This window comes from Megascapheus bottae, chromosome 20 (assembly GCF_031878675.1).
Source record: "Megascapheus bottae isolate mThoBot1 chromosome 20, mThoBot2.hap1, whole genome shotgun sequence".
In the NCBI taxonomy this organism is placed as follows: Eukaryota; Metazoa; Chordata; class Mammalia; order Rodentia; family Geomyidae; genus Megascapheus; species Megascapheus bottae.
In genome coordinates this window covers 43,746,372-43,761,075 of record NC_143528.1, presented here as the reverse complement: position 1 = coordinate 43,761,075, position 14,704 = coordinate 43,746,372, and the positions used below count along the sequence as shown (strand labels likewise).

Sequence of the window (14,704 nt, the reverse complement as noted above, 5' to 3'; positions counted from 1 at the left end):
ACACACACGCACGCACACAACACACGCACGCGCACGCACACACACGCGCACGCACACACACGCTCGCACGCTCGCACACGCACGCACGCACACGCACGCGCACACACGCTCGCTCGCACACGCACGCACGCACACGCTCACGCACGCACACGCTCGCACGCACACGCACGCTCGCACACGCACGCTCGCACACGCTCGCTCGCACACGCACGCACGCACACGCACGCACACACACGCTCACGCACACACACGCTCACGCACACGCACGCATGCTCGCACACACACGCAAAGGAAAGCAAAGGATGCATTTGCTTTGGGAACACCTTTTGAGCCCCTGTGTAAGCAAGTGAGGGAGGGAGCGTTCACGGCAATGGAGTGCAAAAAATGCAAGAAGATGGCCTGCCTGGTGTACCTAGAGATCTGTGACCAGCCTGTGTGCAGTCAGCCAAGGCAGAGGGAACAGGTCTCTCTTTAGCTTTCTTAAAAGAGATGGAAAATCATTGGTCGGTTCTGAGCAAAGAACTGAGGTGACCTGACCGATACAATTTAAAGAAGTGGTTTTACCCGCAGAGCTCAGACTAGATTTGATGGGAAGTTTGAGGACTATTTCGAATTGCCAAGAGAAACATGGTGGTAATGAGGAAGGTTGTGAGAAGAGGTGGACTGTGCATCTGTTTGAAGGCAGTGCAACATATGACTGGTCAAACTGGGTTATGAAAAAAAGAAAGTCTAGAATGATTTCAAATTTTGTGTATAGATGTTGGAAAGTAGGAGTTCTTAATTTAGGTGGAGTCCCTTTGAGAGGGTTTTGCTGGGTAGTGTTCTGCAGAGCTGTAGAAATGAAGTTGGATACTCACAGGTGCATAAATTTGAGAGATTGTGAATAGAGTGGTAAGAACAGGAAAGAGGCCCAGAGACCTAATCCTGAGCGCTCTATAATGTTTGGGAAGTGGGTAGATGAGCCCTTCACTGTGGACAATAAGAGGGAATGGCTATAGAGAAAGGAGAAGAGCAGAGAGCCATCACAAAACCAAGTCACAAAATGGACCATTTGTCTCAAATGTCATGGATATGTCAAGGCATAGGAAGGCCCCTACCCTGAACCTATCAAGAGCAGGTGACTTTGAGTGGAGTCATTTCACCTGAATGGTAGATGCAATATCTTGATGGAAATTTCATAGAAACAAGTACAGGAAAAAAGAAATGTGTAGATCAATCTGGTGAAACCAGGTAAATGAGCAGTAGCTACAGGAGAATTTTTACTTTGTTTTTCTTTTGGTAGTTCTAGGGCTGGTCAAGCACTGTCCGAAGTTGAAATTTGCCCCAAAATGGCCTTTTTTTTTTAAGGCACACAACATTTGTGTGGCAATTTGAGCTGATCAAATTCATATTAAAAATGTGTAGAGAGGGGCCAGGAGTTTGGCCTAGCATGCATGAAGACCTGGGTTTGATTCCTTGGTACCACATACATAGAAAAGCCAGAAGTGGTGCTGTGCTTCAAGTGGCACACTGCTAGCCTTGAGAAAAAAAAGCCCAAGGACAGTGCTCAGGCCCTGAATTCAAGCCCCCTAGTACTGCTAAAAGAAAGAAAGAAAGAAAGAAAGAAAGAAAGAAAGAAAGAAAGAAAGAAAGAAAGAAAGAAAGAAAGAAGGAAAGAAGGAAAGAAAGAAAGAAAGAAAAGAAAGAAGAGAAAGAGAAAGGAGAGGTAAGAAGGGAGAGAGAGGAGGGAAGGTGTGCTGGGACAATGCCTTTGGTTTGGTTGCTTCTTGAACTTGTCATTCTCAACTGTATCATTCTCATCAGCATCCGAGCCTAGTTGACACTTCTATAGTGCTTCCCAGTGGCCACATAGTTTCCTCTAGCCCTGCTTCTTCCATCCCTCATACACAAAATTCTTGAGTTGATGTGATGGACACTTTGACATCTTTATTATCTCCCTCCACTACTCCTCTACTTCCTCCACTATAGTCTCCAAAGATTTCCATGCCACCAATTCCAGCACACTCTCATCACTAGTTCTGTCTCCCAGAGGCACATTTCACTCAGTTACCAGGCCAGCCTTGGAAGACATGGTTACTTCCCTCTCACTTCCCATATGACACATCTAGAAAAAAAATTACATCTAGCATTACTGTAGGCATTGAAAGTTGATTTCTCCAGTCCTATTTCTATTTTCTCACTCTTACCCCATCATCATATTGCTACCCCAAGTGTAACCCATCACAATGTCAGAGTACACAAGAAAAATGGAACAAACTTATGAATTAATGAAGAGAATGGACTTGACAAAATAAAACACCTGTTTATAACTTTAAAAAAATCTTTCCCAAACCTCCCATGCTCCTGGATTAGAAGAATCAACATCATGAAAATGACAATCTTGTCAAGAGCTATCTGCAGATTCAATGCAATACCCATCAATATCCCAATGTCATTCTTTAAAGAAATAGAAGAGGCAATCCAAAATTTCATATGGAATAATAAAAGACCCCATAGAGTAAAAACACTTCTTAGCAGAAAGAACAGCACAGGAGGAAGTTCAATACCAATTTTTAGACTCTATTACAGAGCTATAATAACCAAAACAGCTTGATACTGGCACAAGAACAGGCCTGAAGACCAATGGAATAGAACTGAGGACCCAGATATTAAACCACAGACCTATGGCCACCTAATCTTTGACAAGGGAGCCAAAAAAATAGAATGGAAGAAAGACAGCCTCTTCAACAAGTTGTGCTGGCAGAACTGGTTAAGCACCTGCAGAAAACCAAAGTTGGATCCTTCTTTGTCACCCTGCACTAGAATTAACTCCAAATGCATCAAAGACCTCAAGGTAAAAGCCGACACACTGAAAACTTTACAAGAAGGAATAGGAGATACACTAGGCCTCCTTGGCACAAGTCAAAACTTTCTCAATAAGGACCAAGCATCACAACAAATCAGACAAAGACTGGATAAGTGGGACTGCGTTAAACTGCAGAGCTTCTGTACGGCAAAGGACATAGCTAGTAAATTAATTAGGAAGCCTACAAAATGGAAGAAGATCTTCACTAACCATACAATGGACAAAGGCCTCATATCTAAAATATATCAACAGCTCAAAAAATTGAATCACTCCAAAACTAATCTCCAAAGTAACAAGCATCCCATTAAAAGATGGGCCAAAGACTTAAAAAGAGTCTTCTCTGAAGAAGAAACAAAAATGGCCTATAGACACATGAAGAAATGCTCAACATCTCTGGTCATAAAAGAAATGCAAATCAAAACAACTCTAAGATTCCACCTCGCTCCAGTTAGAATGGCCAGGATCAAGAAAACTGATGACAGACGCTGGAGAGGATGTGGCCAGGAGGGATCACTACTACACTGCTGGTAGGAGTGCAAACTCGTTCAACCACTATGGAAAGCACTATGGCAGTTCCTCAAAAGTCTAAACATAGAGCTCCCCTATGACCCAGCAATTCTACTGCTAGGCATTTACCCAATCGTCCAGAAACAAGGACATACTAAATCCACTAGCACAACGATGTTCATTGCAGCACTATTTACCATAGCAAAGATATGGAACCAACCTAGATGTCCCTCAGTTGATGAGTGGATCAACAGATGTGGTATTTGTACACAATGGAATTCTATGCTGTTGTCAGAAAGAATGACATCGCCCCATTTGTTAGGAAATGGAAAGACTTAGAAAAAATCATATTAAGTGAAGTAAGCCAGATTCAAAGGAACTTAGGCTCAATGGTTTCCCTCATTTGTCCTAATCAGTAGAAACCTGGGGCTCTCATAGCAGAGATTTTCAATAGAGCAAAACCTAGGTACATAAGGCCATATAGTATGATGCTAAATGAAGGGACCTTTAGGATATAGAAACAAAAGCCATATAACGAGTGATTGTTGTCCTTAATGTGCTATGTTATCTCTCATCTCTTTTGCTGTCCCTTGGTTATATAATATTGTTACAGTATTTCACTTTGTTATCTGATATATTGGATATACTTGTATTTGGTTATTTGAAATTGAATAGGGAAGGGGGGAAAACAAGATGAGGGGTGGGGGTGGGGGTGGAGGGAAATGAGGACCAAGACATGAGAAAGTATCAATGTATGTGAAGTAATGCACCTTCTATCTTAGGAATATAATGTAACCCTTCTATTAATTATAATAAAAAATATAGAAAAGGCAGCCACCATATAAAAATTATTGTGAGAAAAAAATCTTTCCAACCACAAATAGAAGATAACTTATTCAATTTGATAAAGAACAGCTACAAAAACTTTACAGCTAATATCAAAGTGATTTTTTTTAAACCCAGAAGCTTTCATAGTAAGATAATAAGCAAGGCCTTTCCCCTTTCACTACTAATTTTAAACTTCACACTAGAAAGCATAACTAATGTAATACTGTAAGAAGAGGAAGAAATAATCTGCAAATGACAAGTTACAAAGACAGTTTTATTGCTGTGCTCAAAATTCGACATCAGATTTTGTTGTGAAATTCCAAGTCCTTTAAATGTTCTGTAAGCACTCTCATTGCTACATGTTGGCTCATACCTACATGCTTAGTTTTTCAGGAAGGTTAGAAATGAGGCCATGCAGGAAAATTGATGAGACTCTTATCTCCATTGAAAATACCGGGGAAAAAAAGCCAGAAGTGAAATTGTGGCTCAAATGGTAGAGGGCTAGCCTTGAACACAAAGGATCAGGAGCTGCTCCCCCACCTTGAGTTCAAGCCCCAGGATGGGCTTACACAAAGGTAGAGACCTTCACACTGTCCATCTGTCTCTATAGTAGTGCTGTCATTCTACCTGCACATTTAGAAAAAATTCTCCCATTTCACTCTTTTTCAACCTAAACTCTATTCTTGCAGATGTCAACCTCTGGGTCCACTCTACTTACCATAGTTTTATAATGATTTTCTTTGAAACTCTAGGAATTACTCAGCAGGGACAAGTGGTAAGGAGGAGAAACTGTCCATCACTAAACAGTAACAACAAAGAGCTCAGAGACAGGACCCAGGCACATAAACACACACACACACACACACACGCACGCACACACGCACGCACACACACAGAGAGAGAAACGAAATTGATGAAGAAATTTTGAAATAGTATACAATTCAGATGACAGATGATGGCTTGGTTATTGCTGACTGCTTTTGACTAGGTTATAGTGAGAATCAGGAACAAAAAGCCGAGCAGAAAGATTTGAAACAATGTACAGAAACCACTTGAAAGTTACAGACTAGAAGAGTGTAAGAAGAAGCTAAGGACATTGCCCAGGGTAGGAAAGATGCTTTGAACACATTTCAAAAATTGGCCCAAACTCTCTTGCCCCAGATACACGTTATAAAATTCTAAAGTGATTTACAAGGATTTTCCTTGAGAAAAGACCACCATGAGGACACTCTTATGCAGTACCTCAGAGGGAAATGTTTTCATGGGTTCAGCCATCTGGGCAAGGAGACTGCTGCAGGCATTGCCCAATGGGACCTACATACTAATTGAACTGATTGAAGGTAGGTAGGCCTTAGAGGCTGCTTTTTCTTGCATGCAGAATGAAGAGTTTCTTGTTGTGGAGATTTCAATGGAAGGCCAGAGAATGTGTGGCATGGCCAAAATCCCTGCAGGAATCCTCTCAGAGTCTGATGCTTGAAACAGTAACAAAGAAACAAAAACTTCAATGGAGACCTCAGGATGACCACACACCAAGAATGTGGAAATTCTGCTGAAGAATTCTGCTGAGGAAAGCCTTAGGCAACAATGGAGCTGATGGGTTTTATTAAGACAGAAGTGTTGGGGATATGATGGGAACCTAAAATGGAGGATTTTTCAGGGTTACCATTTTTCAGAAGGGAAAATGTTAGGTAATAGGTAAGCATCAGTTAAGCCAAAAACTACACAAATGTCTGTGCTGTGTCTAGTTACATATTGCTCTTGAGGTCTAAAACAATCAGCTATACAAAATCTGTATATGTCCTTCTGTCCAGTTACAAAAAAGATAAAGGACTGCCAAGGTCCAGTTCTCAGGTTCCAAATCAAATTTATGTTGGAGTGAGCAACAGTTACCTTTAGGTGCTAAACATATCATTTAAATCCAATTGAATTTACAGTTTTTCTCCCCTTTGGGATTTTCTTAGATGGTCATGGGAAATTGTATTTGCAGAATGATTATGGAGATATAATTCTTGTACCACATTCTTGCAAATCCCTCCCTCCCTCCCTCCCTCCCTTTCTTCTGAGGGTCTTGATACTCCAACCCTAAGCATCAAGGAAAGCTTGTGTGGGAGTGGAAGTTATTGGTGTTCTCTGCCTTTCTTCCTGAGATGACTTGCTTTCACCTCCTTCTAATTAACTATACTTTGTACTACTCTGCTTTGGTCTTGCCTGATCTCTTACTGCATACAATAATTGAAATAGCCACATGCAGCTTCTGGTTCAGAAACAGTCCAAGAGTTGAAGCCAGCAAATCATAGAGGTGAGGATGTTGAAGCCTGTTGAAGTTCACATTACCACATCATGTGTCTTGGATCTGGATCTACAGGAATTTTTCCCTGCTGGGTTTCAGTCTTTCTTTGACCCCATTACCCTTTCTATGCCCCTCTTTTGGAATGTTTACTTTGTGCCCATTGTATATTAAAAGTAAGTTATTTTCCTTTTCATTTTACAAGAGCTCACAGTTAAGACTTTCCCTAAGTTGCAGAGGAGACTTTGATTTGGACTTTCAAATAATGTTGGATTTGTTAAGACTTTGGGGATGCTTGGAGGTGAACTAAATGAATCTTGCTTTAGGAGACAGTTTTGAACCTTTGGGGCCCAGTGTTGGAATGTTGTGGCATAAAATGTAATGTTTTCCATAGGAGCATGTGATAAATGATTGATTCCCACCTAGGGAGTGATACTTTTGGGTATCTTGTCTGTGATTCCTTCTTGTCTGGTTCTCTTTGCCTCTTGCCTGTCATGAGATGAGAATGCTTCTTTGCCACATGCTGCTCCTCCTACCACAGTGTTCTACATAGCCCGTATTCAAGCAACTATGGATATAATCATCTGAAACTAAGAGCCAAAATAAACACTTCTTCCTTTAAGTTGTTCTGTAGCATATTTTGTTACAGAACCTAAAAGTATTTAATGCAATGTCTTAACCTAGTGATGTCCTCAGAATTCTTCCCTGACATCACAATGTTATTTGCCTTTTATTCTCCAGTAACTATCCATAACTTTCCTTCAGAAAAGCAACTGCAATTCCTGATCTCATATCACTGCTTCAACTTTTCTTTTCCATATCACTGCTTCAACTTTTAACATGAACAATGGTCTCTTTTTCTGTCTTGCTCCACATATTCAGAGCATATTATAAACATTTAGGTCATTTGCATTCCTAAAAGGTGAAAACAATTATTGGTAAGAGATTAAAATGACAATTTAAAAATTATTTTAGTGCTGAATGCCCGTGGTTCACACCTGTAATCCTACCTACTCAAAAGGCTGAGATCTAGAGGATGCAGGCTAAAAGCCATCCTGGGCAGAAAAATCCAGAGATTTCATCTCTGGATGGAGGTAGATTAGTAGAGTTCCAAGTGAGCAAGCATGAGGACCCAAGTTTAAACATCAGTACCCAACAAAAAAGCAAAGACCAGCAAACCAAAACAAACAAGAAAAGACTCTAGGTATTTTTTAGTTTCGGCAGAGAAAATAAATTGGAAGATATTTAAAACATTAAGGAAAAATATGTGGCCATATCTTATCTATCTTATCACTTATTGTTTAGCAATTTGCTTTGAAAATAAACAGCAATGGATTGATATTTGGATGATAGGATGAAAAAATCTTACAGACACTTCTTTTGTGCTGATACTGGGACTAGTACTCCGGGTCTCATTCAGTTTTCTGCTAGTTAATTAGACATGAATCTAGGCTGGCTTCTGACAATGATGTTTGAATCTCAACTTTCTGACTAGCTAGGAGTATAAGCATGAGCCACCAGTGACTGGCTGAATTTTTCTTAACTTAAAGCCCTTGGAATTTTGTTTTTCTTTGTCGGCTATGGGGCTTGAACTCTGGGCCTAGGTGCTCTTGCTGAGCTTCTCACCTCAACACTAGCATAATACCACTTGAACTACAGCACCACTTCCAGTTTTCAGGTGGTTAATTGGAGATAAGAGTCTCACTTTCTCCTGCCCAGGCTGGCTTTCAACCGCAATCCTCAGATCTCAGCCTCCTGAGTAGCTAGGATTATAGGCATGAGCCACCAAGAATTTTTAAGTAAATGTTTTTACTATCCTTAAGGAGTGGCCATTCAACAAAGCAGTTTATGATCATGTTTTAATCAGTGCCATTCCAATCTTCTTTGATCCCCCAATTTCTCTTAATCTCAACCCCATTCATTTTACTCAAAACATTCATTTTGGCCCTTAAGCTTTTGTCTTATTAAAAAATCTTACTTTTCAAAGACATATTTAGGGTTGTGGGAAAGACCTTTATGGCACAGCACTTGCACCAAAATTGGACTGAATGACATTCTCAAGGTCAGGTCTACAGCAGCTTTTCTTCCGGAAGGGCCTACCCTCTCCAGAAGAGCTTCCCACAATTGCCACGTGGTCTGTGGCAGCATAGCAAATGTTGCTGAATTTGCCAACTCAACTTCTACTGGACGAATGGGTGGATGAATTCTTTCTTTTTATCACGTGCTGCAACAGCAAACAGCCGGCCAAAGACGCATCTCACCACTCCCAGAGAGCCTGGGCAGCCAGGCTTGTTAATAAGAGACCTGCCCTTGGGGAACCCTTCTTTTCCTGAGCAGCACCACGTAGTCCCACAGCAGGGCAGGCAGTAGCCTGCAGAAACATTGATAGATGCTGCTGCCCCGCGCACAGAGCCAGCAGGCTCTGCAGGTAGGAATGCCATGCAAACGGTGGAGGGCAAATCTTGTCCTGTGCCCTCCGTCTTCCCCACGAACTGGGCTGGGCGTGGAGAAGACTTTGCCCCGCACTTGACTCCCACGAGGAATATTCCAGCAGATCCGTATGTCTATTCAGCATGGGCACTGAACGGTCTGCGTGGATTCCTAGGTTAACTTCTAAGCTGGCAGAGGAGGAGCAGCGCCCGACATGGCCAGCACTGCTGCGCCAGTCCTTGAGTGACCAGGCTCGCCATGCAACAGTTGGGCTAGAGGTGCGCGGCCGGCGGGCCGTGTGCGCGCTCCCGGACCTCGCGCGCCGGCGGCCAGGGACTCGGCCGTTTGGTGCCCGCCGCGCGCTGGCCCGGGCGCTCTCCGGGGGCGCGCGGGCGCCCGGCCCTTCCCCAGAAGGAGTCGCGCGCCGGCCGCCCCCCAGTGCGCCGGTGCCTCCCCGGGCGCTGAGTGCGCAGGCGCTGGCCGTGAAAGCCGACCGTGCGCGGGGCTGGAGCGCGGTCGGAGCGCGCAGCAGCAGTGGAGGTAGCGGCAGACAGACGGACCAAGAGCGACGGACGGACGGACAGACCCACAGAGCCTAGAGCCTAACAGCTGGTTGTGGAGCCGCGCGAGCCTGCTGGCCTAAGGAGCGGCCACCTCGCCATGTCGCCCCGCACCTGCTGAACTAGGAGCACCGAGGATGTCTGCACTGAGAAAGGTGCGCGCCGCCTGGGGCGCGGGGACCCCAGCGCGGGGACCGGGCGCGGGGTAGCGGGAGCCGTCGGGGCGAGAAGAGGGGCGAGCGTGACCAACCCAGAGAAGGGGGCTCCTTGAGGGCGCCTGGGTTAAGAGCGGGGGGGTGGGCTGGCCACGCACCAGTCGGGCGCGATGGACCCTGGTGGAGGCTGTGCTGGGGATGGGGTCCGGCGCTGTGGTCTTCACTGGGCTGTATCGTCGTGCCTACGGCCAGGGACGCCAGGACCCTGGACTCGCCAGGCACGGGACCCGGCTTGGAGCTAGGCGCCGCGGAGGTGTGAAATTCCCCGCTCTGCCTTGCGGGGAGGGGGCGCAGCCTGCTGGCACCGGCGGGTCTGGGGCTGACTGGCTGCCTGCTGGAGTCTAGGGCAGGGAGTGAGTGGGGGCAGGCAGCCTGGGACCCGTACTGTCCCTCCAAGCCCACGATGGACACGCGGACCCGGCGGGGAATGACTGAAAGGTGCGGGGAGACCGCGTGGTGCACGAGGGTCGCGCGGCGGGCGGGGCGCTTGGTGTGGGGCTCCAGGCGCGGGGTCGCAGCCGTGACCGCCCCGAGCCGGGCGGAGCGGTGTGCGCCAGCCGGGAGGGGGCGGCCGCCGCCCTGCTCTCCCGGGAGCGCGGGGAGCACGGGGGCTTTTTTAGGGTGGTTGCTAAGCAAGGCGCTACCCAGCGCAGGGTTTTGTAACCAAGCCTCCCCCGGCAGCGGCTGTTGCTGTTCTCGGGCTTCTTCCCTAACGATCGCGGGAGAAATAATGAGGATGTGATTATTACAGCCTTGAGCGGCGAGGGGGTGGGGGGCGGCAGGCACTGGCTTTTCTGCCAGGCTCGGGCCAGGTGGGGCCGGCAGGGCGGGGGCGCCTCTGCCTCTCCTACTCAGCCACCCTCCTCGCATCTCACGGCTGTGCCATGGAGGAGGCTCAGGGTCTGGAAGCTCTGGAAGAGTTAGGAGAGGCAGGAAGGGCGGCAGGTAGAGAGGCATGGGGCGGGGTGTTCGCAGGTGGAGAGGCACGAGGGAGATCGCAAGTGGAGAGGCACTGGGGGGGGGTCGCAGGTGGAGAGGCACGAGGGGGGGTCGCAAGTGGAGAGGCACGGGGGGGTCGCTGGTGGAGAGGCACGAGGGAGATTGCAAGTGGAGAGGCACTGGGGGGGGGTCGAAGGTGGAGAGGCACAAGGTGTCGAAGGTGGAGAGGCACGGGGGGGTTCTCAGTTGGAGAGTCACGGGAGGGTTCTCAGGTGGAGAGGCACGGGGGGTCGCAGGTGGAGAGGCACGGGGGGGTCGCAGGTGGAGAGGCACTGGGGGGGTCGCAGGTGGAGAGGCACAAGGTGTCAAAGGTGGAGAGGCACGGGGGCGTTCTCAGTTGGAGAGTCACGGGGGGGGTTCTCAGTTGGAGAGTCACGGGGGGCCGTTCTCAGGTGGAGAGACACGTGGGGGTCGCAGGTGGAGAGGCACGAGGGGGATCGCAAGTGGAGAGGCACTGGGGGGGTGGCAGGTGGAGAGGCACGGGGGGTCGCAGGTGGAGAGGCACTGGGGGGGTCGCAGGTGGAGAGGCACGGAGGGGTTCTCAGTTGGAGAGTCACGGGGGGGGGGTTCTCAGGTGGAGAGGCACTGGGGGGGTCGCAGGTGGAGAGGCACGGAGGGGTTCTCAGTTGGAGAGTCACGGGGGGGGGTTCTCAGGTGGAGAGGCACTGGGGGGGTCGCAGGTGGAGAGTCACGAAGGGGGGGGTCGCAGGTGGAGAGGCACGGGGGGTTCTCAGTTGGAGAGTCACGGAAGGGTTCTCAGGTGGAGAGGCACGGGGGGGTCGAAGGTGGAGAGGCACAAGGTGTGGAAGGTGGAGAGGCACGGGGGCGTTCTCAGTTGGAGAGTCACGGGGGGGGGTTCTCAGTTGGAGAGTCACGGGGGGCCGTTCTCAGGTGGAGAGACACGTGGGGGTCGCAGGTGGAGATGCACGGGGGGATCGCAGGTGGAGAGGCACGAGGGGGATCGCAAGTGGAGAGGCACTGAGGGGGTCGCAGGTGGAGAGGCACGGGGGGTTCTCAGTTGGAGAGTCACGGGGGGGGGGGCGCAGGCGGAGCTCCTCTTCGGGCCTGAGGGGTCGCAGGTGCAGGGAGCACGCGAGTGACCCGCAGGCGCCACGCCATTCATACCTGGAACTCGAAGCCACCCTGCGTGGCTCTTCTGCACTTCTTGGCGCACGTCGTGCCAGTAGCTTTCTCTTAAATGAATGGCAATTCTGGCCATGGTTGGAATCCAAATGACTGACTTACCTACGGCGGCTCTCATATTGATTAAAAATAAAGGGAAGGACAGCGAATTCATCCTCTGCTTTGTGGGTGGTTTCAGAGCTAGATTTAAGTACAGCGGCTTTTCCTGGAGTCTTGGAGGCTGGAGGGAGGGAGGGCCCGTGACCTGGGGCCTTGGGTTTGACTCCCAGCATCCAGTCGGGGCGTACCTTGGTGCAACCATGTACAGACTGGAACCACGGACCCTAGTAATCGATCTGTAGTTTAAAGAAAACTCTTATTTGCGGAGGATAAATTCCATTTGTAATCAACTCCATTTGTAATTAGAAAACCAGGAATCTTGACATGACCCCAGGGAGTCCAGAGCCCATTCAATATTCCTCTCCAGTCTCAGGCAGACCTAGCAGAGCTCCCCTCCCACCCCTTCCTCTTTAGAAGAGCATGCAGATTTGAGGTTGAAGTTCATTATAGAGTCGTTTTCATTTTACTTCCTCTTAGTCTCTGCAGAAGGTAATAGACATAGCCAAGGCAAAAAATGGTGAAATGACGAAAAAGTAGTAATTCTTGGCAGGACAAATTGTTACTCTGGTGTGAAAGAAATGCCATTAATCAGGATTTTCCAGTAGCCAAATCATCCTGTGCAGGCATCGGGGTGGCTCCACTGGGCTTTGGCTCCAGTGGTGATGTGGAGTGTGCATGCGGTTCCCTTTCCATGGCTCTGGTGGTAATTGTATAGTGTGTGTGCCCTGTCCTTTTTGCTGACGTGCCTTTCCATGATTTGGAAGAAAGCAAATGAGAACCTTTAATACCCCTCATCTGCTGTAAGACTCGCAGGCCCATCACTTCTGGACTGAGAGAATTCTGGATATAAAATAGGAAATAGTCCTGCCTCAGCTTTCCTACCCCTCTCCTATCACAGCATAGGTCTCATCCAATAAATGTGTGATTTAATCTGAGAAGCCCCATCAGAGTTGCTTTTTCTTTCTTATAGCCCCTTACCCCTTCTCTCCCTATTCCTCATCCTCTTTTCCCTTCAGTAAGGAATCTACAAATGTGAAATCTTCACGCTATGGAACAATTGTGTAAAAATGTTGCCATTCAGGTTAAAGGGTAAGCACCTAAGCAAAGTGAGCACTGCATGCAATAGTTCAAAGGGATGAAATTAGAACTTTTTCACCGCAAGATAGGCACTCCTGGTCAGCTTTTCATAGTACTGAACATTGTTCTCTCTCAAAGACATGTTTTACTCTTGTTTCCACTCATGTATCCTAATTTTACAAAGGGGTTTCACCGTGACATTTCTATGCATGCACAGAATATATGCTGATTAAATTGCTCATTCTGTTAGTAATTCTCATTTCCTTCTCCCATTTCAAATAGTTTTAATGGGATTTATTATTTTTATACATGTATAGAAGTATTTAATCTTGTTCACCTCCACCTCACCATTCCTTTCACCTTTCCCTCCCACTGGCTTACATCCCAGATTGTCACTCCCAACGGACTTTTCAGTGATAGTACAAATCTTACCAAGTTGTGCTACTCAAGGAAGTAGGAGGTTTTGGTGTGTCGTTGGTTACTTGTGTGTTAGGTGCATTAAAAGCAATATTTTTATTTTGTAGACTTCATATTGCATAGTGCTATTTCTCCCAAAATGATATATATATATATGTTTTTATATGGAAATCTATTTCTTCAGGGCCTGGGCACTATCAAATGGGCTCTACCACTTGAGACATTGCTCCACTTCTGGCTTTTTGGTAATTAATTGGAGATAAGCATTTCACAGACTTTCTTGCTTGGGGGGTTTTGACCTTTGACCCTCAGATCTCAGTTTCCAGTGTAGCTAGGATTACAGGAATGAGCCACAGGCACCTGGCAATCCATTTCAATTTTTACTTTGTTAGAAATTCCAAGATTATTATTAAAAACAAAAATATACCTCCTGGAATTTAAATTACATTGGGTCCTATATACTCAGAACTTTACCAAGTCTGAAACTGAAGGACTGTAATATTTTCCTTGTTAGAGCATTTGTTGTTTCTGATTTTAACACATTATCTTCTGTAAGGATGAAATGAAGAACTGATATAATTCTTTCATAATTATTTGAGGAAAAATGTCATTTCAGTTGTTAAGCTATGAAATATTGTACAATTTGATCGTAGATTTTACAAGAAGCTAATTAAATATATTATTTATTGACCTTTAGAATGGATATATCTGATCATTCATTGGCTATTATAAAAATAACCATGATTCATCATTTTATCCAGATGGGAGTTGTATTTAGAGCATTGCAGCATGTTGCCTATAAAAGAAGTAGAGCCTACCACACAGGAAGTTAGTGGGCAAAACATTTCATGCAGTTAAAATTACTCTTAATCAACTATACTTTTACCTACATAATAGTTTTCATAATATAAGCATCCTGGCTCATTACTATCACCTAAATATGTTCATTTGTTTCTAGGTACTCTGTGTGCAAACCTGAGCATGGTAATTCACACACATTTATGACAAAAACATTCCAGTTTTCAGGACCAGCCACCAGGCTTGAGGTCATAGAATGTTGGGACTCCAGTGTAAATTCCAAAACTGCTTTTGGTTACTTCTTCTTTCCAAGACATTAGAGCAGTAGCATAGAGAATATCTCTCTCTCTGTGTGTGTGTGTGTGTGTGTGTGTGTGTGTGTGTGTTTAAATGCCCATTCAAACTGGAGTTTGAGCTCCAGAGTGCCATACTTGCTAAGCAGAGGCTCTATTACTACAGCTGTTTTATTTTTTGTCAGTCCTGGGGCTTGGCCTCAAGG

At 46.4% G+C, this 14,704-nt stretch overlaps 1 protein-coding gene across 1 annotated transcript in view; it reads left to right on the top strand.

The window, feature by feature from the left end:
* The first annotated feature begins 9,446 nt into the window (after positions 1-9,446).
* Dlgap2 (DLG associated protein 2) overlaps positions 9,447-14,704 on the top strand; it is a 496,365-nt gene continuing 491,107 nt past the window's right edge. Inside the window, exon 1 of the mRNA XM_090353712.1 lies at positions 9,447-9,612. The gene's annotated coding sequence lies outside the window, so the exon portion shown is untranslated. The remainder of the gene's footprint in view (positions 9,613-14,704) is intronic.